This window comes from Haliotis asinina, chromosome 15 (assembly GCF_037392515.1).
Source record: "Haliotis asinina isolate JCU_RB_2024 chromosome 15, JCU_Hal_asi_v2, whole genome shotgun sequence".
Lineage (NCBI taxonomy): Eukaryota > Metazoa > Mollusca > Gastropoda > Lepetellida > Haliotidae > Haliotis > Haliotis asinina.
The window spans coordinates 19775126-19788319 of NC_090294.1; the positions used below are offsets into that span (position 1 = coordinate 19775126).

The 13194-nt window shown below is 39.3% G+C and overlaps 1 protein-coding gene across 1 annotated transcript in view; it reads left to right on the plus strand.

Annotated features, from left to right (window-relative positions):
* LOC137265460 (cerebral peptide 1-like) overlaps nt 1–11208 on the plus strand; it is a 45188-nt gene extending 33980 nt beyond the window's left edge. The window contains exon 3 of the mRNA XM_067800862.1: nt 10878–11208. The gene's annotated coding sequence lies outside the window, so the exon portion shown is untranslated. The remainder of the gene's footprint in view (nt 1–10877) is intronic.
* The last annotated feature ends 1986 nt before the right edge of the window (nt 11209–13194 follow it).

Below are 13194 nucleotides of genomic sequence, written 5' to 3' on the forward strand. Positions count from 1 at the left end.
AAATATTTTTGAAAGAGAAGGTTAGATTAAACAGAACAAGTCCCAGAAGATGCGTATGTGGTAATCCTCAATGTTGCCTAGATTTATGGCAAATCCAGACATGGAAGACATTTCTGAAACTGAGATTTCTCAAACAGTTTGCTTTCCACTTGTTGCAGGGTAGCCTAGTGGTCAACGCTTTATCGGGTTTGATTCTCGCCGTGGGTACAAAGCATGGTTCTCACAGGTGTGATAATGGTAGGATATCTCAAACGGCAAGGAAACATAAACACAAGTCGCAAACACACTGTAACAGAAGGCATATATGTTTCTGTTCTGACATGATTCTCTCGGGGTATCATAAATAGTACATATTGTAAAGATATCCGAGAATGAAATACTATCTGGATAACGCACTGCTTCAGCGTTCATCATGTTGAGGCGGTGTGTGATCCTGTGTGTAGAGCTGACGTCACGAATCAAATGAAGTTAAGCAACGTCGAGCTCGGATAGTCCGTGTTCGGCAGCTGGACTCCATGAGTCCTGCCAAACAACGAAGCCCATGTGGTACATGTGGCCTCACCTTAAGCAAGTCAGTTTGTTCAAAACTGCCTCTGATCTCTTAGCAGGAAATGGGTACCCGGTTGGATAAGGTCATGTGTTTCTAACATCCTAGCACTTAACAGGCAGCTTGAGTTATCCGGGGTAATAATAATAATCAGATTCTGTTTACACCATTCAGTGAGCAACTTGTCAGATGGATGCCGGGCGCAATATAAGTAAGTTATTGTGATTTATTATTATTGTATAATTACTCCACACACTGAACATTCTGAAGTGTCAGCTCTGTCGAACGTCCCTTCTCACAATACTACTATACGTTGTGCTACCAGAATGTTCTAAAAATGACGAGGTCACTATGTCTTGTCCACGCGAATCGACATTTATGAGAATATAAATAAACCACATCTTGCACGTTCGTTTGGAGTGTAATTACATTTGTACACTTCAACCCACACACTGTGTGATAATCTCTGTGATCATGAAGCTAACAAAAAACACACATCCTACATTCACGTACACGACCGCTGAAGCTAATCAAATTTCCCCTATGTCAGGCAAAAAGTGCTGTGTAAGTGAACGGACAATAATATACTGTAGACATCACAAGATGGCACAGCTGTTCTTGGAGACAGGCTACCAATAAATATATCCCTGTGTCGGATCATGGCAAAGAGTGGGTATAGGATCAGCAAAACCTCTGCCACGTAAAGTGCGGTGTAGTAAAGTTATGAATCCGGGATGAGATTTATCTAATGAATTGCACGTGGTTTTACGATTCGGGATGTCAGTCTTTCTATGCCAGGGATAGTAAAATCTCTAAATTTGTATGTTCATCCCATAACCGAGCCAACAATGTGACCCCCGACTTTGCACCCAAGGGAAATCAACAACTTTTGCAAGACCCGTTAGGACTGAAAAGGGCGTATTTCAAAATAGGGACATTTGGCAGATCCATCACGTTTTGGATTGGTAGCGGCACGGGCGCCAAGTTGTCAACACGGTCACACCATATGTATTAACATTATGTCTTAATGCACCGTTATTGCATTTTAGGGTAGCTCTCAAGATCAAATTATGCAATTTTCGCTTCAAGAAGTTTTTGTAGTCCCTCAAATATGACGATGTATGATATCGACAATAGAAATAATATGTATAATATTAATTTCTCTTTCACAAATAATGTAAATCGTGATATACAAGAGAATGGCTGAGCGTTTGTCAGTGACGCCAAAGACGTAGGTTCATTTAGGGACCGTTAGAGAAATTATAACTGAAGATGAAAGGTATTGAACTGGTGACAGTAAATGGTAAATACCACTTACAATCCCGATTTGGAACATCATGCTGTTGCATATTGTGGAATGGCAATAATTACACCGGCTGTTGTCGTCCATTATTATGTTACCTGTCCTGTCAGAGCTATCGAATTACTGGTGATGGCACCGTTTTCAAGTTTGGTAAATTTCAGTAGCATTGACTATTGAATACTTATCTAGTTAAAGTATATCTAACGAGACGAGTTATGTTTATTTAGAATCAGATAAGCCAAAGTTTATCCAAATTTCCCCAAAGCATGGGGTGGCGCATGGTCCTGTTCAAGGACGAGCCCCACAACGAAACACATGTAATACATGTGGTCTCACATCAGGCAAGTTTGTTTGTTCAACCTGCCCCTGATCATCCAGCATAAATGGGTACCCGGTGGGATAAATCAATATGACAATAGCATTCTAACACCTAACAGGCAGCTTGGGTTATCCGGGGTAATAATGCTGAGCTGTATGTGTGTACTTTGATCATGCCCTTTGGTGCTATGGGACCCGCGAAGGTCCCGGGGTAGAATAGGCCTTCAGCAATCCATGCTTGCCATAAAAGGTGACTATGCTTGTCGTAAGAGGCGACTAACGGGATCGGGTGGTCAGACTAGCTGACTTGGTTGACACATGTCATCGGTTCCCCATTGCGCAGATCGATGCTCATGTTGTTGATCACTGGATTGTCTGGTCCAGACTCGATTATTTACAGACCGTCGCCATATAGCTGGAATATTGCTAAGTGCGACGTAAAACTAAACTCACTCACTCACCCCCTTTGGTGCTATGGAATAGTACGCGGTATAAGTACCCTCATTATTATGTTGAGTTGCATAATTTGCAATGGAATCTGTTTCGGTGAGTAAACGAGAGTATCTTTGGCTTTGACGTTTCGTACGTTGTATATATCCAAACCAAACATGTTGCGTATTGTGTCAACTGTAAAGCAAGGCAAAGCGAGCTTAAGTTACGAGTGGTGCTTCATGCAACGCAGTCAACGTTTGATTAGTCATGCCCTGTGGCCCCAATACTGAACAAATAGCAACTAAGTTATGCTGAGGCGATCTTGAACGTACTGTTACAACTAAGACAAATAATTCTGCAACGTTTGACTTAAATTGTTCCCACAACGCAAGCCACGATCAATTAACTGAATTAAGAAAAGGAATAATTAGAAATTGGTCGCTCAACATTGTATTAGTCTTTCTCAGGATTCGGTGACCTTTGTCTAAACTACTGTTATATCAAGTTTTGTATGTATCACTGTCTGGAGTAGCATCAATCGATTTTACACAGTATATAGCGTCCACGCCACCGTTTCATCGTTTTACGTAGTAAATATAAGCCTCGAAACCACTTCTCTGCTAAAGGCAGTGTCGATTGCACGATTTTTGCTATAGCCTGGTCGTGTTATCAGGCGCTATCAAATAGTGATTGTGACAGGTGTCTTCGAAAGGTGGACGTATCCTGCTCGAATTGCACACTGAAATATATGTTTACTACTATTCGTAGAATTCGTCATGATACTTTCATTCGATGTCATCAATCGCTGAATCTCGGCAGCTAATGAGGTGTTATATTAGTTTATTCCTCGGAGTAGTCTAGATATGATTAGCCAGTGTGACAGCGATCACAAGACATGTCAATCAAGGGATGCTCATTTCCATACGGTCTTCCTGTTTGTGAGTGAACAAATAATCGTGATTAATGTGATCCGTTGATTTTTTACATTGATTAATTTAACCAGCAAATTCGATGCAAAAACAAAATTTTGATATCAATTTCAATATTATACCACAAGAAGGGAAGGGTTTCAAGTCATGCTCAGAAAACTAGTAATGCATTCTTCAAATGTATGCTGTAAACGATAAAAACTCTGATAATATCCTGAAATATGTCAAAGCCTTGATACCAAATCCTTTCTAAATTTAACAATTGCAAATTTGAAACATCACAATTAGTTTAAGTGAATAGCCTGTCTCGACTCACAATATTACTGGAACAAGAAAAGGCGTTGACTTGGTAGTTTCGGGTTAAGCAATATTGACTTTGTTTGATACGAGAGCGCTCCAGTATCAGTCTGGGACGGAGATACGTGTCAGGTTGCATTGACACATTGCTTGGCACTGTCCTTCAATTATGTCATAGATTTGAAACTCGTTACACATAACAGGAGGGATGCCGTCATATCCATGTGATGGATGAGGATGGATAGCAATGTGTCACAAACAAGATGACAGATAATGAACATTTGTTCCAAGACCATAGATGACGTTCAATTACGAAGCACGGAGTCAGGAATTTGAGATTGCGTCGGATTTGCAGATTTAAGGCTCCTGGAGATGGCACATACGACATTGGTGCAAATGTAGCGGCAGTTTGTGAACTAGCTTAAAAAGAGACGAACTTTTATGTGATAAATATGGTGCGTTTTTTGATAATGGTCTGTTACTTCCTTCATGAAAACGTAGAAAGTTAAAATGAAGCCATATAATACCCCACTGCTGCATACAACGAGGCACATCAAAGCGACCGTAGAGAATGCCAAATGCCTGATACCTTATACCATTATTAAAATTGGATGGGGAATTTCATGAGACAAAAAACGCGTGTTCATAATTTTTACAGGATAGAGGTGATTCCATCCAGTGTGCTTGTTATCATTTATGTGCTTGTTATCATTTCAGCAACGAAACATGGATAACTGTACATGATCATATTAAGTACAGAAAAACTTTGATGCACTAGAGCATTAAACGTCTTCAGAGGTATCACATTTTCAGATTCTAGTCGGCGTAATGGGTAAGCAAGCCTTGAATTGTATGAATAGATAACTGAAAATCAGTGGCGAAACCAGGTGTTCGCGTAAAGGGTACACACATAACGTTTTGTCCATCCCTGAAAGTCCCGCCTTTTGAGTATATACACTCACGTCGACAGCATTGTGTGTAAACATTTGCAGTATATGAATAGCTGCAGATATAGGACCACGGGCATTACGAATATGTCTTCCAATCATTCCCAACATTTCTTCTCTGTCATAAACATGAAAATGACCATTCATATAGTAATACCGATGGTACAGTACGTATATATACGTCTATGCAGATAATTGAGATGTCCATCTTGAGTAGGTATGCTGGACATGGTTTTGGTCCTAGAAATCAATATCAGTTTCGCTGAATGTTGGTCGTAGGGTTCCTTGAGCAACGCGACGTAATTCACCAGTACTTATTTCCTCATTAATGTTTATGCCAGTGACATAGGAAAATAAATTATGTATCCAGCTCTGTCGAGGAAACTCTCGTCTAGATGTCTCTTAAAGGAAATGCAAATCCATTTTCCATTTTGTGTATCAGTGATTTGTGTTGTAAAGTTGACAGCTGAAACCTGAGATGGAATGTTTCGACTCTGTGACAATCCGCTAATTTTGACATGGCACCCATCCATGTAATGTATTGCATTTTTCATTATTTTTGTATTATTCCATGGGGGGACTGGATCTTTATTTTTTAATGAAGGTGATACTGACTTAAACGCTATTTATCTCAAACGAGTGAACATCTTAAATGCTTTGTGGCAAGACGTTCGATCCGTTAAGGTGCAGGTGTTTTTATGCAGCTGAATGTTAAAAGGCTAATTATCATAATCAACAGTTTGCAAAATTTGACAGAGTGTCTTCTCTGGCGTCAGAGATGTGCCTTGCATCAATGGGAATGAATCATGAACGGAAATAAAGGAACTTGGATTATAACACCTTGTTCAATTATTTTCCAAGCACAAATCCCCGGCACTGATGATTTCGTCATGGACAAAGAACTGAAGGCGTTCGTCATCCTTAGCCAAGCAATATCCGAGAGTCGTGTCAGAACCTAAGCCAGTGTGCTGGGTGTCGTTGTACAACACAACCTAAGTGCTAAGACTAACTTTAGTCGATGTTAATGTATGGGAGTTAATGTCACCTTAGCGCTACGATCGTATTGTACAACTGGACTCTGTGCTGAACACTATGCTCGTCATACGATATTATTCAAACTGGTAGATAACTGATTCCTCCCCACATTTTAACCACACTGACGATTGTTTCATTAGGGCGTGATATATGGTAGCAAATTATTTTCCAGCTAACATCTTGACATTAAAAAGTCGAGGCCAGGGGGTGAGTATTTGATAACTGAAGCCACTCTTCGCACTCATTTTCATTATTTCTTTTCATTGCGCTGTCTTGGTATGTATAATACACCTAAACATGAAATGGCTAATGGGTTTAGTCCTCGAGGTTATTTCTGCTTAAGGTGGGATACACATGTGCAAGGACGGGAAATTGGGCTATATTGATGGAAACCATATCATCCACATTCTGAAGTTTAGGAAATCTTCATGGCTTTCACCAAAAAGCTTATCTAGATGAGGAAATACAAAATTTCGCAAATCGAGTAAATTCTGACAAATCCTGTATGTTTCAAGACTAGTCGACTCAAATACTCACTGCAAGAATGACGAAAACTGTACAAAAGAATATGAATCGTTTCAGAGATACCAGGTGGGTGGTACATTTGCAAGACTTCATAAAGCGCCTTGATTTTTTTTCGACAAAGTTCAGGACAGGACCAAAGTTGATTTTACTGGTGCTTGCAGATTTCTTCCTCTGAGTCAGTTAACGTACTGGTTTTGTATGCCGTCATTAATTATATGTAATGGATAACTCTCAGCCAAAGGATATTAACTAGCTCATGTTTTTCTCGACCAACATAAATTCCTAAAAAAAATACCTCATGCCTCTTCACTGCAATCTTTCTAAGCTGGTTAGCGGGAACACAGTTCCCCGAAAACAGGTGTATAATGTCAAATTAAGTCACTTCAGCTTCATCATGGTCCTATGAGATACTGACCACGTGAAGCGAGATGTTATCTATCACACGCTAATGGTGAATAATGTCGCCAAAACAATTTGATTGCCACTACTTACTTTTACACAGTTGAAAAGCAACCTTATTGATAGACCCGTTGATGTAAATAGGAACTAGACAACGTTTTAACTGGGTCAGGGGTGTTCCTCTAACAATTAAGAGACAAACATGAAGCTGACGAATAGAAGAACTGAATTTCCTTGGTGAGGTAGGCAAACAATACGTAAAATGATGAAATGAGGTGCAGCGTACGAGTAAGTAATTCAACTCTGTTTTTATTCACATGATGTAGTGTTGGAAAGATGATAACGAAATGAACTTGCCAGCCATGGTCTGAGAAGGTGATGCTTAAGTGTGTCGTTTCCAAAACGTCTTAATGGTTATAAAGGGGAAATTCTTTTAGCATTCTTACCACAACGTCACTGAAGAATTAAATTACCGTTTTTACTTAGATTGTTATGCAAATTTGAAGAATGGGATAACATTTTTCTGGGAGATTAAATTACATGTAATGTGGATTTCTGAAATGTTTAATGAAATGATACCATCCGTTCCTTTGTTTTTTGTCAGCGATTGAATTATAAATTTAAAGAAGCCAAATCACTTATTTGCCCATGAATGTGTTATCTCGAGATTGATCATGTGCTGTTTTTTTCATGATATTGAACGATCCTTTGCATGCATGTCAGAGATTTTGTCCATCTCTGCGCACATCTATCTTGTCATCTTGGCCTTTGCACACGGCACCTAGATCATGTTAAGGCAACTGTCACGCCCACCGGTGATCAATAATCATTGATATCGCTCACCTGATCAGCCAGAGTCAATTTGTCGGTAACCAGTTTAACCCCGGACACTGGTGTGTATCAACAGTAACTTGTCGAGGTATCGACCAAACGCTAGAGTCGTGTTTCGGTTGCTCACACGATCGTGAGAGAGTTTGCAAACGTATCGATAGACTCTGACCAGTATCGTGTCGGAAAACCTACCTACCTTAAGAACATTCCACTGTGAAGATGTTGTGAACAGTCTTTTGGCCAGATCACACAGTGGGTAACATTTCTCTTTGTGAAAATCTGTGCCGCTCTGGAAGATCTTTAACAAATTTAAACTTTCTTAACGAATTGTTTTAACATTTGAGAAACTGTGTTTATGAAGAAACAAAGTGTCACTGACGTAACGCCTCTACCAAATGTTATGCTTGCGATCTGTACAAACAATAAAGTATTATCAGAAAGTCTGTAACTGTACTCCGCTGGGTGACGGAGATAGAATGAAGAGGGAAAAGGATAACATCACAGAATTACATGTAAATGGAGCTATGCCATTTATGGATGGAAACGTGTTCACTGATTATTTGCCTTACTATGCCTGTGCGTTGATTTGTGTATTTGCGAACACCGTATGTCTTCACCGATTGTTTGTTGACGCAGGAGCATGATTTGCTTGTTTGTTGTTCACGCCGCACTCAGCAATATTCCAGCTATTTGACGGCGGTCCGTTCATTACCGAGTCTGGACCAGATAATCCAACATCACAGATCAATATCACGATCATCAATCTAATGTTCGTATTTGTGATACGATACTCCGACTTGTTAGCTGCATCTTACAACAAACGTGTTGATAAAGTCTTAGAACCATTTCTAAGACGGATAGGCGTACGAAATACTGGGGATAGTTCAAACAGCTTTGCTTTTGACGCACAGTTCTTAACTGTTCTTGAATGCATCTGCATACAAGTTTACATAGCGTTGATACCTGTACATTTGAAAGGATCTCCTTTCTAATATAATTGGTTTTCTGCTGTAAGTAGACCCTAAGTATAGTACCATACAGAACTGATACTCTTGCTTACGACGCTTGTGTGCCCGCGCGGTGTTTTTGGCTTGCTTTGAGCTTTGCAAATATTGACGCATCGAACTATGGCTTACGACAAAGGGAATAAGGCGGGTGACTCTCCATGGAAAAGTTCACGAGATCGAAATTAAGCAAGGAGTCTTTCTCTGATGATTAGTAATTCTGGAAACGCCTTGTGCAATGATCAAATTATGCTATTTTCAGATGAGACGAATTTCAGATCGAAACTTTCATTTATTTCTCCTTGTTACTAACGATTGCTCCGAAAGTAGATGTCCAAATTGCACTTGATTAGTGCGTAATTATAGAGAACAGCTGTTAATTACGCATGGGTATATTATGTCATCGTTCCTTTCAATATATTTTAGTACATAGCAAAAGGAAAATGGAAAATACGGATGTTTAATGAAGCAGAATTGCTAAGTCATACAATATTTTGATGTGCAAGACGACTAATGTGACGTAAGCGAATAGCGTGATCACGCTACCATAAGCAGATGTAAGTCGGTATGAGACTAGAGGATGTCCTTCAAGATGTGGCGCCATGTCTACGAAAGAGAAAGTTCATGTACCTACACGAATTCTTATTTTAAAGATATAAATATAATCTAGAGACATGCATGACTGTCAACTTAAAGTCTATTGATCGTTGATCATATGGATAGAGATCGTTCCAGGAACTACATGTCGATCACGTAAAAGAACAATTCCATAGAACTGGACACGCTTTTCTTCAAAATAAGATATTTTATATGCATGAGTGATTTTATAAAAGTCATTTGAATGGACACCTGTCACTTAACGTGATGACAATCGATATTTGAATACACAATGGCAAAACGTATGTGGTCAAGTGGTCAAGTATAATTCCAAATATAACATATGTGACAATCGATTTAAAACTTTATATCCCTGTTTTCAAACGTTTGGACAAGAAATCAAATTTTGTCTGATAACTAAACAATTCTGGATCTCCTCGTTGATAAAATTTTGATAATATTTGAGTGAGGTTTTTCAGTAATGTACTTATGAATGAAGTAGGCAGGCAAGTGGGAACTATTTACACTCCTCTTCTTGGTAATCGGTTTCTACATGCCAAGGAATCAGAATGCCTGCGTGGCTGGTAGAATTGAAATAACATGAGAGTTGACCACGCAGATTGGGTTCATCTTCAAGTATGTCGGTGCTCTGCTATCCTTGGTCAGTACTCAACTATCCAATTAATCTACCGACGTGACCACGTGACGAAACAGATTAGTAAAGTCATCGCATCTATCATATATTTAGATAAAGATTCATAATGCATAAAGATTCGGGGTGACAACAAACTGTTCCAAGACTATATAAAGATGGGGATGGATTGGTAAAGCTTGCAAAATGGCATACAGTCATATAATCATGACAAGGCAAACAATAATTAGCAGAGGACATCTGGGCACGGCGACACGCAATTAGCTTACTGACATAGCCTGACCATCTGGGTGCCATTGTACCGAAGCAATATTTGGGCTGAGGTGATCGCGACTCCCATACCTTAGCATAGACTTTTGACTGCGGTAGCGTCGTTTGGTACAACGGATCCCTGTAGGAAAACCCATGTAGGGGTAGAGTTCCAACATTCATGTTTGTTATGATATATGCAACATGACAGTGACCAGTAAGAGTTTACGAGTGAGTGAGTTTAGCTTTACACCACTTTTAGCAATATTGCAGCAATATCGCGTGGTGGGACACCAGTAATGGGCTTCACACACTGGTTCCATGTGGGTAATCGAACCCGGTATTCGGCGTGACTAGCGAATGCTTTAACCATTAGGCTAGCCAACCGCCCCAGGGTTTTGCCACGCTTTCTGACAGAAGTTGACCAATAACGGTTGTTAGTAAATATCTCCGTATCTCCGGGGTAATGAGTGCCATAGAGGATACGTCATCACTCTTTTCATTATAACAATGTAATTTTGTCACAAAATTACAGATAGTATATAGGGATTTTTATCCAGAGACTTAATGCCACAGAATGTTCTGTCATAGTTTTTCTGCAAGATGGCCTTTAGTCGCTGTAGTCGTGAGATCTTGTAACCTTATAAAATACCTGACCCAAAAATGTGGCAATGTTGTGTCGTAATCATACACATTTCATAAAATATTTATCCGGATATGATACAACTGTTACCGTTGTCTTTACGTGGAAGGTTTATATCAAAGCGTAACAGTGTTTAAGTATGATGTTACCTTATGTGATCTTGTTTCAGGCTGGGAGATCAAAGGTCAAGATATGAAAGAGTTTGAGAAGGTGATCGACTCGTTACGCTGGCTGCTGTGGTGTCCTAATGGATGTTCCCAAACACGTTCCTGATACCATTCTTTTCAAATCCTTACAGAAGACTCTACATAGCTGCTAAACCAATAGAAATCAGAAAGGAATTACTCTGAAGAATATGTAAGAAACAAAAGGACTACCCCAGTACCAAATGCTCAAGATTAAGCTGCTATATCACTGTGTTCGTTGCACTGATGTTCTGTGTTCTTATTGTTGCATCACCCTGTTGAGAGGAGAGGAAATAAACAGGAACTCTGTTCTAACTAGAACTCTGTTATTTGATTTATGAGTAAGTGTTTAGGTTCAACGCCATTAGCAATATGTTTTGGCGTGACAGCGTGGATAATGCTAGAGCAGACTAGATCGTCCATGCTCACCAACTCGGGGTCGATGTTCACCCGCTCGGGTATGTTTGGTGAGCACAGACCATTGGTGAACCTGGGACATGGTGAACCTGGCATGCGAACACAGACAGAATAGCAGTAACATCTGCATATTGCCTAAACTGTAGATCAACATCTATCGCCCGTGACGCTGATATACTTATGAGAGCGGCAAAGCTATTTTCGTACTCCTGAGTCGTATCTCTTGTAAAACATCGACTTTCCGATTGAAAGTAAAACATGTGACGTTTTCATGTGTAAGGATCAGAAATGTTTGGCAGTATTCAACTCCACCGGTGGCACACATCACATACACATGCAAAGGCAAGTCAAACAGTTGAACATTTGGTGCAAGTCAAAATAAGAAACAAAATCCTTTTGAGATTAATGAACACTCATCTGGTTAGCTTTCAAGATACACAGCAAGTGACAAATAAAATAATAAGTTACCTGCTGGACCTTTGCACTAGAACCTAAATACTAAGATGTGTAGATTAATGCGCAGAATTTCTGCCACTTCCTGTGGAAGTAAACAACACAGAAACAACATTGTAAATAATCGAGTAAATACAGCGTGTTAATATAGGCTACAGTTTCTGTTAATACGAAGAAAGTTTCCATAAAAATGCAATGGTGTCATTGAACGTCTTGCTCTCATTCTTCGTGCAAAAATTGTGCCTACTTACTGCTTAGCTATACTCCAACAAAATCATTAAGGAGTTGGATTCGTAGACCTACTGTATTCTGGTGAGTAGAACACAAAACGAGTGACAACTTGCTTTGGCATATACCTATTAAAGTAACATCTGCACAGTGTCTATTACCACTAACTGCCTACTTAAAGATATCAGTTATTGCCAATGTTGTTCAAAGCAAATACTAAACGCACTTCAATTACAGATGATTCCTAACATTACTTTTCCCAAAGAGAATCATAATGACCGTCACAATCGTTATTTAGGTATACATACAGCCGATAAAGGGGTAAGGTAACAAACACAACATATACTGGATAAAAATAGTTAGGGATATATATAAATTATGAATAATGATGTATTGGCACACTGATAAAATATCAGTCATAAAAATTCCAGTATCCCTAACTTATTTTGTACAGTATATATGGATGTCCACTGTGACTTGAAACGAAACAGGAATTACATGACTTTGCCACAGATGATCCGGTACTTATTATCCTTAAACAAATTCCAGTTCGGAAAAGAGCGTTGATGGTTAACACAAGGTCATATTACTGGCCATCGGCCAAGGCTCAATACAGAGATTTTATAGATGAATGAGTGCGTGAGTGTGAGTATAACATTTTCAGCTACATTGAGAGCATGTCACAGAATTTGCTTCAACCTTGGACGTGCATGTCGAACCACGGTCATGTCATTTCTTCCAGAATACGGGGTACAGATGGTACACAATTAATTTCACGTGAATAAAAAAAACCCCACAAATACCGTCACGAAAATCTCTTACTCATTTTCTGATACACATTAACGATATGCGTTCAACATACACAGCAAACAAAGGATAAATAATGCACTTATTAGACTTTGAGAATTTAGTCTTTGACAAATAAATTCATACTTAATGATAGTGAAAAAGCCGATATTTAAGTCGGCAATGAAATTGATCCTCTGCTGCTTATCAAATAGTTCAAAGCAGTCTGTGTTTCATTGCACAGCGTTCACAGTATCACGTTTAAGCCTGACACATCTGTCATGATGTCCTCATGATTGCCATTTGGGATAGAAAATAGTACCCACCTATCTTCAAATAGCTTGCATTTGCATAGAACAGGAATTGTCTTATCTACGTCACTAACTGGGGGATATTATGTGAATGGGAGTTAGAACT